Source organism: Cervus canadensis, chromosome 3 (assembly GCF_019320065.1).
Source record: "Cervus canadensis isolate Bull #8, Minnesota chromosome 3, ASM1932006v1, whole genome shotgun sequence".
Taxonomy (NCBI): domain Eukaryota; kingdom Metazoa; phylum Chordata; class Mammalia; order Artiodactyla; family Cervidae; genus Cervus; species Cervus canadensis.
The window spans coordinates 16,685,109-16,708,218 of NC_057388.1; positions in this window are offsets into that span (position 1 = coordinate 16,685,109).

Here is a 23,110-nt window from a genome sequence, read left to right on the forward strand (position 1 = left end):
CACCCCATCCCACTCCTCTAGGTTGTCACAGAGTACAGGGTTTGATCTGTCTGCACGTACAACAAATTCCCACTGGTTACCTATTCTACATAATAAAACTACCATATTACCCAGCAATCCTGTTACTGGAAATTTTCTGAGGAAAACCATAATTGGAAAAGACACACATAACCAACATTCATTGAAGGTGTTAGTCTCACTGGGTTTGAGTTCCTTGTGTCATATAGCAAATTCCCACTGGTTATCTATTGTATATAAAAAATTAAGATATTATCCAACAATCCCATTACTGGACATATACCCTAAGGAAACCATAATTGGAAAAGACACATGCACATCAATGTTCATTAGAAGTGTTATTCTAAGTGGCCTATGTGGTCTCCACTGGTTCCACAGGGTGAGGGCTCGTTATCAGCCAGAAGGAATGAAATGGAATGAAAGTCCTTGGCTCCATAGTTGACTTTCTCTTACACCACACCAGCAAGAGGATGGGAGTGATTCACTACAGCCTAACAGAGACAGGGGTTAGAATCACTAATCTGAAACAGAGTGATTATTGTCTAAAAGTTTCTCCCTTGCTAGACTGCTTTGCTTCTGGTACCTTTCACACACATTAGATTAAATTAAGTTCAGACTACTGATAACACAACAAGCTGTCCAGGCTATGGGGAAATAGGATCTTGTACATTGCTGGTAGAAGAAGTCTATTAGTACCACCACATTTGGAAAGCAATGTGTCAATAACTAGTCAAGTTAATGTGTCATTTTCTAAAACCCAGCAACTCTACATATGAGTATCTATCACAGAAAGAGGAAGGTGTACAAAGATGTTTATTGTGATATTAAATGTTTTAAAATATTGAAAAAATGGAAAAAGGATCATTCACATATAGTGGGATGATGTATTCTCCCAACAGAATATAATATACTAGTTAAAATGAATGAAGTAGGCTTACGCACCAACAACAGGGAGATATTGCAAAAACTTCATATTGAGTGAAAATAGCCATTTATAAAAGATACATATAATATAATATTTTTGGACTTTTAAGATATACAAAGACTACATGATAATGTGTGTATAAAATATAATTATATACATATAAGAATGATATATACTAACTTATATATTCATTTCATCAGGAAAAGAAGTCAGGAGGAAAGTATGAGGGAGAGGTAGTGTTAGTTACTCAGTTGTGCCTGACCTTTGTGACCCCAGAGACTGTCACTTGCCCAGCTTCTTTGTCCATGGGCTTCTTCATGCAAGATTACTGGGGTGGATTGCCATTCCCTTCTCCAGAGGATCGTCCTGACCCAGGGATCGAACCCAGGTTTCCTGCATTGCAGGCAGATTCTTTACCTTCTGAGCCACCAGGGAAGCCCATTCAGGGAAGTATGAGGGGGAGGTAGGGCCTTGGCAATAGCTGTAACACTTTTTTTCTTAAAAATAAAAACTTTTGAAGAAAACATGAACATGTGAATTACAGTCATAAGCCTCTTTGTCCAGTGTTAAAGAAATATCAGCCCATTTGTGAAGGAAAAATTCATTAAGGTGGCACAGTAGATGCAGCCTAGCAATACCTCTCTGTGACCTGCCACATCCTAGAGACATCTGCCCTTTGTTGCATTCAGCACCATTTTCTGAATAAGTAACCATGACACTGCAGCTGGTGACTGTAACCATGAAATTACAAGACACTTGCTCCTTGGTAGAAAAGCTGTAACAAACCTAGACAGAATGCTAAAAGGCAGAGACATCACTTTGCCGACAAAGGTTCATCTAGTCAAAGCTATAGTTTGTCCAGTAGTCATGCATACAGATGTGAGAGTTTGACCATAAAGAAAGATGAGTGCTGAAGAATGTATGCTTTTGAACAATGGTATTGGAGAAGATACTTGAGAGTCACTGGGACTGCAAGAAGATCCAACCAGTCAACCCTAAAGGAAATCAACTGTGAATATTCAGTGGAAGGACTGATGCTGAAGCTGAAGCTCCAATAGTTTGGCCACCTGATGCAAAGAACTAATTCATTGGAAAAGGCACTGATGCTGAGAAACATTAAGGGCAGGAGGACAAGTGGGAGTCAGATAATGAGATAGTTGGGTGACATCATTGACTCAATGGACGTAAGTTTGAGCAAAATCCAGGAGAGAGTGATGGACAGGGAAACCTGGTGTGCTACAATCCATGGGGTCACCAAGAGTCATACATGACTGAGGGACTGAAAAACAATGATACTGATGAATCTGAAGTATAGCAACATTGATCCCAAACACCATTTTGTTAAAAATATTGTGTTTTGCAGATACAAATTTTAGAATTTTCCACATAAACAATAACTGAAACTCTTTATAATGAAATAAAGTATATGAAATTTTGATATTGAAAATCAGGAAACATTCTGCTAGGAAAACATTAGCTGGAAAGATGTTTTGTGGGGTACACTTTTAGTTTCCTAAGGTTGGACACTTAAATTGCTTCTATTGTTTCATTAATGCCAGTAATACATTAGGATATATTTGCGGGTAGCCTTTCCTGTATTTTGGATTATTTGTTTAGTATTCTTCAAAGACAAATTATTGTGCTTGTGAGTAAAAAGCATTCTTTCTTAGACTTTAAAAAAAAAAAAAGTCTAAATTTCTTTCCTGAAGCTAGTATAATGAGACACCCTGTGGAGCCTGGCAGGAAAAACTGCCAGTTTCAAAGACATAAGCATTTTCTACCATCTAAAAAGAAGATTGGAATTTACCTTTTCAAGCTAACAGCTTTTTTTATATGGGGAGAATCATTTTATCAGGTCATTTAATCAAGCTGATTTAAGTAAATACCCTCTATTGTCCTTGGAAAGGATTTGAGTTGCTTGAAAGAAATCAAAGAATTTGTAAATGAACACTTTAAAAGTTTTGCTTAGTAATGAAAATAGGTGAATATTTATCACATAATTGTTGTTGTTTAATAGCTAAGTCTTACCCCATTCTTCCACCTCATGGACTGCAGCGTTCCAGGCTTCCCCGTTCTTCACTGTCTCCCTGAGTTTCATCAGACTCATGTCCATTGAGTCAATGATGCCATCCAACCATCCCATTTTCTGATTCTCACTTGTCCTCCTGCCCTTGATCTTTCCTAGCATCATTGTCTTTTCCAATGAATTAACTCTTTGGAGTATTGGAGCTTCAGCTTCGGCATCCGTCCTTCACTGAATATTCAGGGTTGATTTCCTTTTGGAGTGACTGGTTTGATTTCCTTGCAGTCCAAGTAACTCTCAAGAGTCTTTTCCAGTACCACAGTTTGAAAGCATCAATTCTTTGGTGCTCAGCTTTCTTTATGGTCCAACTGACACATCTGTATGTGACTATATACAAATGGAAAAACTATAACTTTGGCGGCAGACCTTTGTCAGCAAAGTGATGTCTCTGCTTTTTATTATGCTGTCTTGGTTTGTCATAGCTTTTCTTCCAACAAGCAAACATCTTTTAATTTCATGGCTGTGGTCACTGTCTGCAGTGACTTTGGAGCCCAAGTAAAGAAAATCTGTCACTGTTTCCAGTTTTTCTCCTTCTATTTGCCAAGAAGTGATGGGACCAGATGCCATATCTTAGTTTTTTAATGTTGAGTTTTAAGCCAGCTTTTCCACTCTGCTCCTTCACCCTTATCAAGAGGCTCTTTAGTTCCACATAATTAAGACTCTCCAAATAATACAAAACAAATATTCACTGTTATTGTTGATAATCTGGATTTGAGCTGTCCTATTCCTGAACATTTTTGCTTATTCTTAAGAAATGAGATAATGCTGACAGGAGATTGCAGAAGAACTATCACAGGTAGGATAGGTCAGGCTGATCAAGAAATTATGGCCAAGGAAAAGGGACTATGATTCTATGTGAACACAAGCTGTGATTTTACACTGCATACTTGTACTCTTAGAAACTGTACTCTCTGGCTATTGTAATTGACCATGACAGATAAATAGGTAAAGACATTTCTTTTTGAGTAGAGGGCAAGATTTGTCCTGGGGGAAAAAAAAAAGATATATTTTCTGCCCATGGCAGAAATTGGATGGGTCTTAGTCTGGGCAAAGTGAGAGTGGGGTTTGTTGGGGGAGAAATAAAATTTTTCTTTCTTTAGTATCAGAGGGTGAATATTTTTCTGAAATCCAAGGCTTTGGAAAAATGGTTAAAGTATATCAGAATCATCAGAGAGGAAAACTTTGCAAAATACTTGAGAAATGTATTTTCATATCACAGAGTAAGGCTTTTAGTTAAGGTATATTTGTATCATTTTACATTATTGTTAAAAGTGTATTAGGGTGCTTATTTTGCTTGTCAGATTGCTTGTTTGTGTTCAAAATAGAACAAAACTGTCTATTCAATTTTAGAGTCCAGGGCTATTTCCCATTAATCAGTGTGATAAAAATTATACACTATTTCTCAAAAATAAAAAATCATTAGTGGAGTATAACACTTGATTATAATTAAATATTAGAGGATTGATAAACTATGAATTTCAAATTATATAGGACTCAAATTTAATCCATAGATCCCTGAGAACTTATTTTGAAATTACGCCATTTCAAACAGTCTACAGTTTGTGCAGGAGTCATATGGCTCTAAGTTAACAGTGATTGTAGATGTGTCTCTAGAGTCCCATCGTTCTAGTATTGCTGTTTTAGAATATGCAAAATGATGATGAATATTGATGATGGAAATTACCTCTGAATTGCATGGTCTTACACGTTATCACTAAGAAATGTAGAAAATTAATATTCAATAAAGTTCCAAAATATCATGTTAATGAATTTCTTGATGAAAATAATAATTTTCCCCTGAAAACATGATATATTTCTTGTGAATGTCTGCTTTTTGGCTTTTCAGCCTAAAGATAGCAAATGGTTTTTTTAAACAAAGCCATCTCCAAAGCCAGTACTCTGTGCCGTGACTAGGCGTGTTCTTTGATTCCACTCTACATAGTGCCATCTTTGGAGTAATATATCATGTAAGCACCTTTTTCTGATGATGTATTACTCAGATGCATCATCAGCCAGATCAGTGTTTCTAATGATTTATAAGTCTACTAAATCATTAGAGTGAGGCACAGCAATGATATAGTATTCAAAGCTGGTTCCAGATGGACAAGAAGGATTCATGAGCAAATGTTAGTGATCTGCAATGCAAAATCAGACAAAATAGGAAAAGAACAGTATGCTGAATAACAGTTCCCTTATTTTTAAGGAAACATATCATTTTAAACTATTTAATCAATGGTAATAACTGGCTAATGTATTCTTTGGTTTCATCATTCTTTTGTCTGAGTCCGTACATAGGAGAGATACTTTTAAAGCCTGATGATCTGAAGTGATTAACTACAAATCTGAATGATTATATTTCCTAAAAATTACAATAAAAAATAAGAGAAAGAGAGTCCACAATTTCCAGTTACTGTAGACTTGGAAAATGTCCATCACAAGCAATCTTAGGTTTTAGATTATGTCATTTCAGTGCAACATTGCTTATATATTACAGAGAAGACTGGTTTTAGGAGCTTTTAAGATAGTTAACTTTTGAAAACATAATTTTTTTTTTACTCAAAAACATACAATAAATGTACATTAACAGTTAAACAAAATTCACTGACTATAAGAAATACATAAGTAAAATTTCCCTTTCAACTCTTAATATCATTCATTGTTTGAAAAAAATAAAGGAAATGGCAACCCACCCCACTATTCTTGCCTGGGAAATCCCATGGATCAAGGAGCCTAGTAGGCTACAGTCCATGGGGTCACAAAAGAGTTGGACGGGACATAATGACTAAATAACAAAATATTAATAACTAGTTTTGTATCTTCACAGATCAATGCATATTATGTATATTTTACACATACATAATATGTATAGCATTATGCTATACATATATTTAGACAGCATGGATAAATTGTGGGCTTTCCTCATAGCTCAGTCAGTAAAGAATCTTTCTGCAAGGCAGGAGACCTGGGTTTGATTCCTGGGTCGGGAAGATCCCCTGGAGAAGGAAATGGCAACTCACTCCAGTATTCTTGTCTGGAGAATCCCATGAACAGAGGAGCCTGACAGGCTGCAGTCCATGGGGTCACAAGAGTCGGTTACAACTTAGTGACTAAACCACCACCATATATATATATATATATAAAGTGCTATTAGCAGTAAAAAGGAATAAATTATTGATTAATATAATAACATATGCAAATTTTAAATGCTTTTACTAATTGAAAGAAACTAGACCTGAAAACTTATATACTGATAATTTGATTTTACATTCTGAAAAAATCAAAAAAGAAAATGAATGCACAGTTCCCAGTGATTAGAAATAGAATGTGGGATTGAACAAATGAATTAATAAAGAAATGTTGGGCTTATGGAACTCTTATGTATCATGTCTGGTATTGAAGGATACTTGGTCCTATACATTTATCAAAACACACTGAGTGGTATACAATGCCAAGTGAATGTTACTGTATGTAAATTTAATAAGATGTCAACCAAGATTGGGGGGGTGGAGGCCAAAATATACAATACTATATAAAATTATATATAATTATATAAAATATAAAATTACATAAAATATAATATGTAAATTATAATATAAAGTATCATAATTTATATATTAAAATCATAATGTGTATATTAATAAAGTAATCCTAGTTGAATAACAATATGTTAATTAATAATATAATCACCTGAAGGAGTAAGAAATAATTTACTTTGGAAAACAGTATTTTGATTGGAGGTTAAAAGACTAAATGCAAAATTCAGTGTATATTAGTGCTATACTCTGGTTAGTGAATATGCTTTTTACAGAGGTATAAGTTAGCAATTCTGAAACTATTTTATGTCTATATTAGAGTTGAACATATGGGTAAATATACTATAAATAATATAGCTAGGCATCTCATTGCTGGAGAAGAATATTGCAGATAAGGAAAGGGAGAAATGCAAGAACAAATCCTGTGTTGTTAGATTGGAGTTAGAGAAATCAGCATGAACTGATTTAATCACTGAAAATTTCAATGTGTGTGTGTGTCTATCCATGGCTTATTATGCATGCATATATTTCCAAAAGTTAGAACTGGACATAGAACAACAGACTGGTTCAAAATTGGGAAAGGAGCACATCAAGGCTGTATATTGTCACCCTACTTATTTAACTTGTATGCAGAGTATATCATGCCAAATGCCAAGCTGGATGAAGCAAAAGCTGGAATCAGGATTGCCAGGAGAAATATCAGTAACCTCAGATATGCAGATGACACCACCCTTATGGCAGAAAATGAAGAAAAACTAAAGAACCTCTTGATGAAAGTGAGAGAGTAGAGTGAAAATGTTGGCTTAAAACTCAGCATTCAGAAAGCTAAGATCATGACAACTGGTCTCATCACTTCATGGCAAATAGATGGGGAAACAGTGGAAACAGTGACAGACTTTATTGGGGGGCGGGGCTCCAAAAATACTGCAGATGCTGACTACAGCCATGAAATTAAAAGATGCTTGCTCCTTAAAAAAAAAGCTATGACCAAACTAGACAGTGTATTTAAAAGGCAGAGACATTACTTTGCCAACAAAGGTCAGTCTAGTCAAAGCTATGTTTTTTCCAGTAGTCATGTATGGATGTGAGAGTTAGACCATAAAGAAAGCTGAGTGCCGAAGAACTGATACTTTTGAACTGCGGTGTTGGAGAGGACCTTGAGAATCCTTTGGACTTCAAGGAGATCCATCCAGTCCATCCTAAAGGAAATCAGTACTGAATATTCATTGGAAGGACTGATGCTTAAGCTGAAACTCCAGTACTTTGGCAACCTGATGCAAAGAACTGACTCATTTGAAAAGGCCCTGATGCCAGGAAAGATTGAAGGCGGGAGAAGAAGGGGACGACAGAGGATGAGACAGTTGAATGGCATCACCAACTCAATGGACATGAGTTTGAGCAAGCTCCAGGAATTGGTGATGTATAGGGAAGCCTGGCATACTGCAGTCCATGGGGTAGCAAAGAGTTGAGCGATTGAACTGATATTTCCAAGCTGTGGCTGCTCAGAGGTCCTTGAAGCAGTGATGCCTCAAGGCACATAACATGACACATCTTCAGCTCAGATCTTAGTTTCTAAATACCATTATCACTAAAAGGAACTAGGATTCTGAAATTATAAGATACTGCTGCTGCTGCTGCTAAGTGGCTTCAGTCGTGTCCGACTCTGTGAGACCCCATAGACAGCAGCCCACCAGGCTCCCCTGTCCCTGGGATTCTCTAGGCAAGAGCACTGGAGTGGGTTGCCATTTCCTTCTCCAATGCATGAAAGTGAAAAGTGAAAATGAAGTCGCTCAGTCATGTCCGACTCTTAGCAACCCCATGGACTGCAGCCTACCAGGCTTCTCTGTCCATGGGATTTTCCGGGCAAGAGTACTGGAGTGGGGTGCCATTGCCTTCTCCAAATATAAGATAAGCCTGGAGCATTTTGTGATGCTATGTGCATGATAAGTTTTCTTAATTGTATCCAACTCTTTGCAACCCTATGCACTGTAGCCCTTCCAGGCTCCTCTGTCCATGGGATTCTCAAGGCAAAATACTGGAGTGGTTTGCCATGCTTTCTTCCAGGGGATCTTCCTGATCCAGGGATCAGACCCATGTCTCTTGTCTCCTGAATTAGCAGGCAGGTTCTTTACCACGAGTGCCATCTGGGAAGCCCCTTTGGTGACGCTATAAAATAGTAAAGAGATCCAAAAAATGAGGACATGCTGAAAGGGTGCAGAAGCCAACATAAAAGTAATTTCAGTGGCCAAAGCTGGAATAAACTGGGAAACAAAGTTTTGGATTTCAACCCATACAGTAACATACACAATTATATGTCTATATCAGATGGGCATTCCCAGATAAAATATGGAACATACAATAAAATTGGAATTTAAGATAAATTGAAAAAAATTACATATGTATATTTCAGATATGCCTGGAACATACTTATCCTAGCAATAAAAATTATCCATTCCTTAGTTTAAATTAAAATTTAATGGGCGTCTTTTCTTTTTCTTTGTAAAATCTAGCCTTCACAACACAGATAGATGACAGATAGATACTAGATATTCTCTTACAGAAGGCTTCTAATTAAATGAGTGTAGAAAGGATGAGATAAATAGAAAACTGCCATTAAAACATCATAGTAATATTTGTGTAAGGAAAGATCGACTGATGGCTGATAAAATTAGCATGTGAAAGTTTGTGGAAAAACGAGATAGTTACATAGTCTCAAAATAACTCCCGCAACATACCAATGAGAAAACAAAGTAAATATGCCCAAGTCCTAACCTCAGATACCTTTGAATATGACTGTATTTCAATATGAAGATTTGCATATTTAATTAAATATTTTGAGATGAGATTATCTTAAATTTAGGTTGCACTCTCCTTAAAGTGAGAGGAAAATAAAAGTCATTCACACAGTGAGGCCATCTGAAGATGGATGGAGAGTGTAGTGATATATCTACAAGGAACACCTAGGATTGCTGGTCAGTCACCAGCAGCCAGGAAAGGCATGGAACAGATTCTCTGCTAGGGCTTCCGGAAGGAATAAATACTGCTAATGCCTTAATTTTGGCTTCCAAATGTAAGAGAATATATTTCCAACGTTTTAAGCCCCCAAGTTCGTGGTAATTTGTTATAACAGCCCAACAAAACTTAATATACCAAATGATCAAGGTTGACATGACCAGTGAAGAGATATATTATTATCACATACCCCATTAGGATATAATGAAAAGCAAGTATCACTTCCATGGTATTTTTGCCATAATGCATTAGTTCAAAAGCAATAATGAATGAACAACAGATAAACTCAATCTGAGATATATTTCACAAATTGATTCATCTGAAATATTAAAAACTATTAAGGACAGGAAGGATAAGCATGACTGATGTACTGTCACAGACTGTAGGAGACTGAGAAAACATAATGACTAAATTCAGTGTGGTATTCTGGTTCATATCTTGGACCAGAAAAGGACATAAATGAAAAAATTATTGATATCTGAGTAGAATTTGTAAATGAGTTGATAGTACTGTGCCAAATTTAGTGTCTTTGTTTTGATAATTATGACATGGATATGTAAGATGTCAACCTTATGGGAAGCTGGGTGAGATGTTTAAGAGAAGTCTCTGAATTATTTTTGCAGCTCTTCTAGAAGTGTAAAATTATTTTAGAATAAGTATTAAAAAAATTCACTGATGAGACCCAAACTGAGAAATTTCATTTGGGTGTTACAGGGAGCAGTAACACTAGCAAGTTGTGTGAATTGAATTGTGTTTCCCCAAATTTATATGTTGAGACCCTAATCCCCAGCACCTCAGAATGTGACTGTGTTTGGAGATAGGGCCTTTAAAGAGGTAATTAAGTTAATATGAATTCATTAGGATGGGCCCCAACCCAAACTGACTGGTGACACCTTGATCATGGATTGTCAACCTCCAGAATTGTGAGACCTTTCTGTTGTTTAAGCTCCACCCCTACCCCAACCCCTGTAGGTGGTATTTTGTCAGGCAGCCTTTGTAAATTACTACACAGGGAGGGTAAACTATTGCTCCTGGTGTCTGTCGTGGAACTCCACAAGCTTTGGATAAGTTAACATCTCCAAATTTTAGGTTCTTTCTCTAAATATGAATAATAATAAATAATCATAATAAATTCTCTGTTTAGTATGAAGGAAAAGTTGGAGTTTAGGACTTCAAGGGGAGGGGTGAGCAGGAAGGGACATTATGGGAAATGGGAGATCAAAGTGTAAAAATGAAATAAAGGATAATCCCAATGAACTCCATGACTAAATAACATCCCTAAAAAGTTAATTTGCTTGCATCAAAACCTAATTATAAATGCCCTTTCTGCCATCTGTAACTCAAGTTTCTTTTTTTCCTTTTGTGAAACTGAAATCAAATATACAGTAAAGTATTAATCACAGCTTGGCCTCTAAAAGTTAGACAATAAAAACCTTCAGATATTTGAATTTGGTTTTCCAATTAGTGTCAGTAAAACTTAAAGTATACAAAATTCACAGTAAATAATATCTGTTAAATGATTATTTTTTCAGAAAAAAGCAAAATTACAGCCCTCATATATATAAAGGAACACATGATAAAGATCGTATTTAACTCATGAGGGAGCCAGGCAGATGTTATAACCAGTTTGAAAGAGAATCCAAAAATCAGAAATGTTTATAGATCAGAACAGTGAAATGAATATGAAAATGAAGAGAAAATTTGTTTTTCCATAGGGTGTAAGTTGAATTAAAATGACAGGATAGAATTTGCATGTCTGTCAATTACATATGTAAGGAGTATTTAATCTTTCAAAGACAATGAAGGAATAGAATAAGATATCCACATTCTCCAGACAATGTATACATGCTGTTTTGAAATGCAAGGTTTTTTTCTACATATATAAATAGAGGTTTTAATGAGCTGCTTCTTCAAGAAATTGAAATGTTGGTACTTTGGGGCTAGGATATTTTAATGTAGCCATAGGTTAAGAAAGTAAAAATAATTCCTGTGTTGCTGATTCCCATAACTTCTAAGAACCCTCACAAACTGGGTTCTAACACTGAGTCAAGTATTTTTTCTTCCTATAAAACACATAGTAACACTTAGATTCTTGGTGGTACAACCTCTATGGAGTCCTGGATCTGTTGTTAATCTTATAGATACCTAGAAAAAAGGCCTAAAACATCTACTTCTGCTTCATTGACTACGCTGCAGCCTTTGACTCTGTGGATCACAACAAACTGGAAAATTCTTAAATAGATGGGAATACCAGACCACCTGACCTGCCTCCTGAGAAATCTGAATGCAGGTCAAGAAGCAACAGTTAGAACCAGACATAGAACACCAGACTGGTTTCCAAATTGAGAAAGGAGTACATCAAGGTTGTATATTGTCACCTTGCTTATTTAACCTCTATGCAGAGCACATCATTCGAAATTCTGGACTGGGTGAAGCACAAGCTGGAATCAAGATTGCCGGGAGAAATATCAGTAACCTCAGATATTCAGATGATACCACCCTTATGGCAGAAAGCAAAGAGGAACTAAAGAGTCTCTTGATGAAAGTGAAAGAGGGGAGTAAAAAGCTGACCTAAAACTCAGCATTCAAAAAACATAGATCATGGCCTCTGGTCCCATCACTTCATGGCAAATAGGTGCAGAAACAATGCAAAGAGTGACAGACTTTCTTTTCTTGGGCTCCAAAATCACTGCAGATGGTGACTGCAGCCATGAAATTAAAAGATGCTTGCTCCTTGGAAGAAAAACTATGACAAACCTGAACAGCGTATTAAAATGCAGAGACATTACTTTGCCAACAAAGGTCCATCTAGTCAAAGCTATGATTTTTCCAGTAGTCATGTATGGATGCAGAGAAGGCAATGGCAGCCCACTCCAGTACTCTTGCCTGGAAAATCCCATGATGGAGGAGCCTGGTAAGCTGCAGTCCATGGGGTCACTAAGAATCCAGCACGACTGAGCAACTCCACTTTCACTTTTCACTTTCATTCATTGGAGAAGGAAATGGCAACCCACTCCAGTGTTCTTGCCTAGAGAATCCCAGGGACAGGGGAGCCTAGTGGGCTGCCATCTATGGGGTCGCATAGAGTCGGACATGACTGAAGTGACTTAGCAGGAGCAGCAGCATGTATGGATGTGAAAGTTGGACCATAAAGAAGGCTGAACACTGAAGAATTGATGCTTTTGAACTGTGGTGTTAGAGATGACTCTTGAGAGTCCCTCGGACTGCAACAAGATCAAACCAGTTAATCCTAAAGGAAATCAGTCCTGAATATTCATTGGAAAGACTGATGCTTAAGCTGAAACGCCAATAGTTTGGCCACCTGATGCAAAGAACTGACTCATTGGAAAAGACCATGTTGCTGGGAAAGATTGAAGGCAGGAATAATAAGGGGATGACAGTGGATGAGATGGTTGGATGATATCACCAACTCAATGGACATGAGTTTGAGCATGCTCCAGGAGTTGGTGATGGACAGGGAAGTCTGGCGTGCTGCAGTCCATGAGGTCACAAAGAGTCAGACATGAATGAGCGATCAAACTGAACTGAAAATAGGCCTAATTTGAAACAGTAAAGCATAAAACTATATATATAAAAGAAAATTATTTAACTAGAGATCAACATGTATTCTTGAACTATGAGCAACATTTAAAGTGAGTAAAAACGATGCTTTGGGGAATAGATTCTAATGGGAAAGTTAAAATAATTAGACTTTTTTGAGGGATAGGAAAAAGAGTAGATCTAACATAAATACATGAAAGAACATGGTAATACATTTTCCCCCATAACTATTAAGAGCAGAAAGAAAATCAGTTCATTTTACTTATGAAAAATGTGTATTTAACCACATAGATATGTCAATGGTAATTTTTTAAATGTTTACAGAAGGGATTTATTGATATCCATTCCATGCTTTAGCATTTGAAAGACAATAGGTTCTCTTTTATTCCAGGTGGCCTCAAAGCAAACAGAAAATGGACTCAAAAATCAGAATCACTTGGGAAATTGTGTAAATATTGCAAAAATCCATCTCAGAATACTCAGGCCCAATGTATCAGTAGTGAACCCTAGGAATCAAATGTTCACATTTTCAGATGTTTTTAACGTACTGTAGGTGTGGAAATCTATTTCACAATAGATCCTCAACCCTTTTTTTCTGACTTATTCTATTAACTATTCAGTATCATTTGATTTAAATAATTGTCAGCATGTTGCTTACGGGAACAGTGAAGTGAAAAGGGCAGAAATGTGTTAGTAATTCCTGGATTTTCAAGTTTCAGAAACCCATTACAATCCCAAGTGCAATATTTATATTCCTGAGATAGAAGATAAGGCTGTCTTAAGTCAGATACTTTCTACTGCTTTGCATACGCGCTTTTACTCAAAGCAGGAGAAGACACTTGATTAAAGATGTACCAAAACATCCAGGTACAGCCCCTAACACCTGGCGGTGCTTTGGAATATTTGCAATCTAGTTCTCTCTGGTTATATTCTATTTTTACAATTTTCTTATATTATTCATTAGCTTTAGCAAGTCATAATCATTTGTTTTTCACGGTCCCTCAGGATTCATTCACCTACTTTGCTGATAATGCAGTGGCTTGTTTCTGTTTTACCAATAGCTATCAGCCTCCTGCATTTGAAATGCTTGTCAATATTCCTCTTTAAATACTACTCTGAAAGTGATCCTTTTGTTTTTTTTAAGGATACATGTCTGCTATTATAGTTGCTATTTGATGAGCAAGTCATTGTGACAAATAAGAATTTTTATATCTCTGCTTTTACTCAAGTACTATCTTGTTTTAAAATATAGCAAGGGTATTATTGACCTGAGACAGTGAATCTAACTGTAGAGTTTTCCTTTTTATATGTATTTAGGACAACATTATTGAAGAGAACTTTGTTAACATAGTGAATGAGGAAGGTTTTTTCTGCCCCACTGTTCATCAGACTCCCTTAAAAGATGGAAAGTAAAATGTGGCCAGAGAGACAGAAAAATTGAAAGGGAATGAGCAGTTGTAGCAACAATAATAGAAAAGTGTTCTGTGAAAATGGGTTATAGGTTTATTATTAATATTAAAGCTGCAATTCTAAATAAATGGTCACAATTTAAAATAATCATTTACCACAATTACATACATATACTTCGAAAATTTTTCCTTCTGCAGTAATCTCAGACTGGAGGCACTGAAGTTAACATTAAAATGAAAACAAACTCAAAGAGGACCACACTGTCAGTGTGAAAAACCAGGACTCAAATGAAATTCAATTGAATGGTTGCTATTGCTTTCAGAGAAGTGATTTCAACTCACATCTCCCCAGGAAATGAAGAATTCTTTGGTAAAGACTGAAATCTTAGAAAAAAAAAAAAATAGAGAATCATATGTTCAGAATGGATTTCCTGGCTCTGAATTTTGTATCCTGGACTTGGAAGCCAAACAGATTCCAAAGAGGCTAAAGACAGACTTGAGATGACTCTGAATGGAAAGTAATTCACCTACTCTGAATGTAGGTGAGGTATATAATCTAATTAAATCTCAGATCCCTCATACATAAGATAGTATTATTAATACCTACCTAAGCATCTATTAGAAGGAAGAAATGAGTTAACTGATGTTAAGTGCTTAGCCTAGTACCTGGATTACAATTAAAAAAAAAAAACATTTTAAGGTAGTTATCATTAATATTTGTCAGTACTATCCTCTTTCACTTAGCTGGAAATTTCCTAAAGTAAACAAACTGTCCAGAGTTTTGTGAAATTATTGCATCTTATTGCTGTCTTACCATCCACTTTGTTAGCCAAGTGGCCCATGAGGGCCTTAAATTGACAACAGTCTCATGCAAGTGCATGTCCTAGATAAAGCCCAAACAGTCATGAGTATGACACAAAAATGTAAGTTCTTGATATGATACCCCAACTCCTAAAGTTACTAGCCCCCAGATAACACCTGGTGGAGCGCCCCCAAACTCCATTCTTTTTGGTTTGAATTAACCAATCTGCCCTTAGTTCTAGAACCCCAAAGTATGTCATCCCCTGATACTAACAAAGGACCCAGATCCTGTCTCTCTCTCTACCTGCAGTTTACCCATGTGACCCCTCAAGAGATGCTTGCCATGTATACCTCCTCCAGGACCTGTGAATAAGAAACTTCTCTGTCTCAATTTCTCTTGTGGTCTTTAGTTGAACCCTGGTGGCTATCTGCCACCTTGAGACATAACAAATTTAACATTTAACAAAATGTTAATTTAACAAAATCATAATACTAACATATCAGCAAATAAAGCTATACTTTGCTGGATTAATCTCCTGGGAAGCCCCACTATTGAAATTGTATTGTCCATGTGCTTACCTTGCATCTCCAGAAAAATACAAATCATTCACAATTTAGGTTTATGTAGGACAGACATTGTTTTCTTGGGCTTCAAAATCACTGCACATGATGACTGCAGGCATGATATTAAAAGATGGTTACTCCTTGGAGGAAAAACTATGACAAACCTAGACAGCATATTAAAAAGCAGAGACTTTGCTGACAAAGGTCCATCTAATCAAAGCTATGATTTTTCCAGTAGTCATGTACAAATGTGAGAGTTGGACCATAAAGAAGGCTAAGCACCAAAGAATTGATGCTTTTGAACTGTGGTGTTGGAGAAGAATCTTGAGAGTCCCTTGGACAGGATAGAGATCAAATCAGTCAATCCTAAAGGAAATCAACACTGAATATTCATTGGAAATACTGATACTGAAGCTGAAGCTCCAATATTTTGGCCACCTGATGTGAAGAGCCAACTCACTGGAAAAGACCCTTTTGCTGGGAAAGATTGAGGACAAGAGGAGAAGAGGGTGGCAGAGGATAAGATGGTTGGAAGGAGTCACCAACTCAGTGGATATGAGTCTGAGCGATGGTGAAACCTGGCATGCTGCAATCCATGGTGTCACAGAGTCAGACATGACTTGGCCACAGAACAGAAGCAACAAAGTCATATTTAACAATAAGTACCTCTCAAAAATCTAAGTGGATTTTGATTGAAAAATATTTTTAGATGTATGGAAAAACATGCCAACTATTAGAAAGAATTACATATGAAAAAAGAAAGGAATTCTCTTACAGAGTGAATGGATAGATGATTTATTTTGGTTAAATTCTCTGGTGTATCTGTTTTTCAAGCTGCCTTATCATAATTCAACAAAGTGGCTTAAAACAACATATTTATTATTTTACAATCCTGATGGTAGGTACGGGTTATGTGGGACTAAAATTGAGGTATTTTCAGGGCTGTGTGCCTTTTAGAAGCTCTAGGGGAGACTCCATTTACTTTTTTTTTTTTTTTTTTTGGTTGTTGGCAGAATTTAGTTCCTTACAGCTATAGGACTGAAGTTACTGTTTTCCTGCTGCCAATAAACTGAAGGCTGTTCTGAGCTCTTAGAGACTGCTGGCATTCTTTAATTTATGGATCCCTTCTTTCATCTTCAAAGCCACTAAAGGGAAAGAAGGAACCATGTGCATCTCACATTGCCTTTTTCCAATTCGTTCTTCCATCCTCTTCCACTCTTAAGGATTTATGTGACTACACTGGGTCCATCTGGATAGACCAGGATCAGGATAATCTGCCTCTTTTAAAGGTCAACTGATAGCAACCTTGTGCTTCCCTGCTGGCTCAGATGGTAGTCTGACTGCAATGCAGGAGACCTGGGTTTGATCCCTGGATCTGGAAAATCCCCTGAAGAAGGGACTGGCTACCCACTCCAGTATTTTGGCCTGGAGAATTCCATGGACTGAGAAGCCTGGTGGGCTACAGTCGATGGGGTCGCAAAGAGTTGGACACGACTGAGCAACTAACACTTTCACTTAACTTTCAAGCAACCTTAATTTTATCTACTATCTCAAATCCCTTCATCAGGTAACTTAACATACTCACAGAATCTGGCGGATCAGGATGTGGACATATCTAGGCATTATTACACTGCCCACTACAACAAGCTTTCTGAGAAAGAAAACCCAAATTTGGTATGTCCAACATTATCAATTTATGTGTCTTTTTTTTTCCCCAGTAGACTGTAAACTCTGAGAATAGAAGGATTATGCCTTTTATCTTGAGCCCTCACGTTCAGTTTACAGTAGAGCACCATGTGTGTTTTCAATAAATATATGCTGAATGAATGATTAGTCGTGATGAAAATCCTATCTGTTCTGGCTAGTCTCAATGTGTTTTAAGGTTTCAAAAAGGCAAAAGATGAAGAAGTTATTTCTAAAACGTGTCCTACACATGTTTATCGTTTTATACATTTTTACTTTACAACATAAAATATTTATATGAGTATCAGATATTAGCAATCAATTTGATAGCTTTCCTTTTAGGTATAGCTATACTTCACCTAAAATTAAAGATTTTAGAAGCTGTCTTTAGAAACTTCATAGTGACCAGTCTCTGTACACTATAAACAGTATTAAATTTTAGAAAAGGCAGGCAGATCTGACATGGTTAAAGTACTTTCACATCTATCTGGAATCACAAGTCTTCAATATGAAAGCATAGACCCTGTGGTGGAACTCCTGACAAGCTGACAACTCATCCCTATTAATTTAATAGTTGAATGAACAACAGCTTAGAAATCAATGGCTACTTCCTTCCCTGTATTTTAAAATTCTGCTCCTCTGTAAGTGTTCGACATGGGGTTAAAACGGAATCTGAGCAGAAATACAAATAGTTTAAGAAACTTGTATTCTTATTTAAGCCTTGGGCACAGCTGAGCAGGAATTTTAGTTGCTTATAATGTTACAATATGTTAAGCAGTAGGTGCAGAAAATTGCTATTTGAACTTATACTTAGATTTCATGAATGTTTCAATAGAGTTTTGAGGGCGCACCTCCCAAATGTAACATAGCTGTTTACAAAATAAATGTATCAAAAAATATCCTTCTGATATACTAATAACTATTAGAAAAAATAATAGAAATAAATTATCTTCATTAGCAATGAAAATGTACATTTCCTAAGGATAACTTGAGAAAATTACAATACTTTTTAAAAAAGTCATTTAATAATTTGTATAATACCATTGTTACATATTGTATACATTATATATATGAATATATATATTATATATAAATATATTCATAGATATTTAATATATACATATATTATATATTTTTATATATCATTATACAATAATAATTTGTATAATAACAAATAGAAAGATACAGTATTATGGATGAAAATTTTCTCTTTCTTTGGATTCCAGTTATCTCTAAATGGGTTTACTGTTTTCATCTCTAATTTTATCTCTAAATCCACTTACAATATTCATCAAAATACCAAATTAATTTATTAACATTAGAAAATAATGTTAAATTTCACTTGGAAGGATAAATAGGTAGTGGTAAACAATAAAATATTTTAAAAATAATAATGAGAATGTAGTGGTACTATAGACTGTTAAAGTAGAATTAAGTTTTCCAAAAATTGAGATATTAGAAAAGGAGCATCAATTAATATAATTAAATATAAAATGCTAAAAGAGATGTGATCATGAAAACATTTGGCATGTTACTAAGGTACAATTTCAAAACATTGAGGAGAAAAGAATGATTCAATAACTGGTGCTAGAAAATTTGGGGGGAAGGGTAAGCTTATATCTTTTTCGTGGCATATAGATAAAGCCTAGATAGAATAGTGATTGAGAAAAGAATGGAAAAAAGTTGGGAGAAGGAAGGAAGAAAGGAAAATATTTAAAAGCAAATGCATGTGAGTATATATATAAAAGAGAAGAGATGACAAAATCTTTAGTGGCTGAAAAGAAAATGAATTCATATTCCTCTAAACAGTCACGCTACTATGATATCTAGATCTTATGGTGTAATTTGATTTTTTTCACAAGCATACAAGTTTTTTACATAGTCTAAGGAATCAGTGGAGTTAAAATCTGGAATGAAAAATATAAGAGGTAAGCCTGAAATATCTTGCTATCCCAAAAAACAGCTGAGCTCTCAGACTATCGGTATCACATATTGTGTTCAAAGAGTGTAGGACCTAACGTGAGGTGATTGCTGATGGCCAAAGAAGAGATTAATTGAGCATGCATATCAATAAGAATTATAATGGTAATAAATCACAATGCATCATATATAGTTTACTCCATGATATAATTATAATACTAAATAAAATGAAATATAAGTGGTTTTGAATTTTTTTTTTTTTTTTTTGGTCACCTAATAAGGAATGCCAGGGAAGCAAATTACTGTTTTTAAAACGTGTGTATGTAAGAACTAGAATTCATTCCACCTTTTAAAATACAAATTCTACTTCAGGGTAATCAAACAGTTGCTCAGGAGAAGTTTCTCCATACTGAAGTATTCCAACAAACAAATAAACAAGAAATAACTGAATTTGAATATTATCATTTTGAGACACATTCTAAATAAATCAGAGCAATTGTTAATAAAGGTTGCTAACATTCCCCCAAACAATGTGCTTTTTGATGAAAGTACATAACACTAGCTATGAAGTTTTCTTCCTCAATATTCTTCAAGTGTTCATAAACATAAGAACATGGAAACTATAACAGGGAGATGCAGTGAGCAAACTCCTGATCATATGAGACTCTATATAACAAATACCTGTTTTCTTAAATAAAAGTAAATTGCAGGGAAAAAATCAAAGAGATGGCGAGGAAATGTGCATGCTAAAATAGTCTTAACTGTAATAACTGAGTTTCCTTCAATCATTAACTGATTAAAAAATATAAAACATGTGAGCCAATTTGGGGTATTTTATATACTGATTATTTGTTCAGTATATAAAACTTGTTATATACTTCAGTTATAAAGCCAAGTGGGACTTAGGAAGCATTACTATGAACAAAGCTAGTGGAGGTAATGGAATTCCAATCAAGCTATTTCAAATCCTAAAAGATGATGCTGTTAAAGTGCCGATATGCCAGCAAATTTAGAAAACTCAATAGTGGCCACAGGACTGGAAAGGGTCAGTTTTCATTCCAGTGCCAAAGAATGCTCAAACTACTATACAATTGCGCTCATTTCACATGCTAGCGAAGTAACGATCAAAATCCTTTAGGCTAGGCACAACAGTATGTGAACCAAGAACTTCCAGATATACAAGCAGGGTTTAGAAAAGGCAAAGGAGCCAGAGTTCAAGTTGCCAACATCCATTGGATCATAGAAAAAGCAAGAGAATTCCAGAAAAACATCTACTTCTGCTTCCTTGACTACACTAAAGCCTTTGACTCTGTGGATCACAACTTGTGAAAAATTCTTAAAGAGATGGGAATACCAGACCATCTTATCTGCCTCTTGAGAAACCTGTATGCAGGTCAAGAAGCAACAGTTAGAACTAGAATGGAAAAATGGACTTTTTCAAAGCTGGGAAAGGAGTACTTCAAGGCTGTATATTATCACCCTGCTTATTTAACTTATATGCAGAGTACATCATGCAAAATGTGGGTCTGGATGAATCACAAACTGGAGTCAAGATTACCAGGAGAAATATCAACCACCTCAGGTATGCAGAAGATACCACTGTAATGGAAGAAAGTGAAGAGGAACTAAAGAGCCTCTTGATGAAAGTGAGAAAAGAGTGAAAAAGCTGACTTAAAACTCAGTTTTCAGAAAACTAAGATCATGGTTGCCAGTCCCATCACTTCATGGTAAAGAGATAGGGAAAACGTGGAAATAGTGACAGATTTTCCTTACTTGGGCTCCAAAATCACTGTAGCCATGAAATGGTGACTGCAGTCATGAAATTAAAAGACACTTGCTCCTTGGATGGAAAGGTATGAAAAACCTAGACAGCATATTAAAAAGCAGAGACATTGCTTTGTCAACAACGGTCCATCTAGTTAAAGCTATGGTTTTTCCAGTAGTCATGTATGGATGTGAGAGTTGGAGCATAAAGATGGATAAGTGCCAAACAACTGATGTTTTTGAATGGGATACTGGAGAAGACTCTTGAGAGTCCCTTGGACTGCAAGGAGATTAAACCAGTCCATCCTAAAGGAAATCAGTCCCGAATATTCATTAGAAGGACTGATGCTGAAGCTCCAATACTTTGGCCACCAGATGCAAAGAGATGACTCGTTGGAAAAGACCCTGATGCTGGGAAAGATTGAGGGCAGGAGGAGAAGGCAGTGACAAAGGATGAGATGGGTGGATGCTATCACTGACTCAACGGACATAAGCTTGCGCAAACCCTGAGAGGTAGTGTAGCACAGGGAAACCTGGCCTGTTGTAGTCCACGGGATTTCAAAAAGTCATATACGACTTAGTGACTGAACAGCAATGGGTATATAGAGGTTTGCTATTCTCTTTCTCTATTTTTATATGTTTGACACTTTACATAATAAAATTTAAAAGATGAAAATGCTGTTTTTAAAATAAATATTATTCCTTTGTACTAAAGAGCTAAAAGATAAAGTAAAAGAATTTTATTATTATTTAAATTACATGTTAGTTATTTAGTTATTTTGTTACTCAATTTTAAAATTTGAAAAAAGTAATAAGATTCTAAATCTCTAACAGAACTATCATCCACTAAGAAACAGTCACAGTGAATCCATAAATAAACACGGTTCCTCATTGGACTGGTAGCCAGAATAATGGAAACTTTTCTTTTTCTTTTTAAGAAGAGAAAAGACAGGTTTACCCATATCAGATTTGCTTTTTATATGTATTTTTATTAGATTACAGTTACTGTGAATTGACATCTATCAGATTTAAGGTCACAGTTGTCATTACATTTGCCCTGATATTTTAAGAGGCAAACAAAAATTGTCAGAAGAGGCATTATGCTGACTGATACAGATAATAGAAGCACTTCCTTATATCATAGCTACAATTCACTATGAATGTGTTTGAAAGATGCAGCATGTCAAATACATACAATGTGGTAGAATCTACACTTCTTACTAAGACATCTTATTGAAGATATCACTATGTAAGTCCACTATCAGTTCTTCAGAAATAAGAGGAAATACGTGAGAAGTACATTATTAATGAGATTATGTAAGTCTAAAATAATGACAATTTTTGAGAGAATACTTCTTTTTAAGGTCTAATAGATGGCACTAGTCTTAAGTTCAGATAAGAGCTAGAATGTAATAGAAACACTAGAGATTATATCAGCCTTTTTTGATATAGAAACAATAATGAAAACACCCTTATGTTTTACTGTGATAAGTATATTTTACATTGAGATAACAGATGTTTAAGAAATAATATTCTTCAACAAGGTGGGAGAGTAGGACACTTTTATTGGGAGGGGGGTTCAAGATTTTGTTTATTTGAATAGTTTGTAGCCATCATTATATTTGATCTTGAAAGGCAAGCAAGGGAGAGAAAGTTCTTGGACCTATTTTAGAGCCTGAGACATCTAGGCTGAGGGAGACTTACTTTTAAATATTTTATTTTCTAGAGTTTCCATATTATAGCTACCTTGATATTGACAATGGCATATAATTAAATAAATCATATGCCTTCAAATCTTAATTTGGTCCCCAAAATTAATTTTGAAGTTGGATGGCTA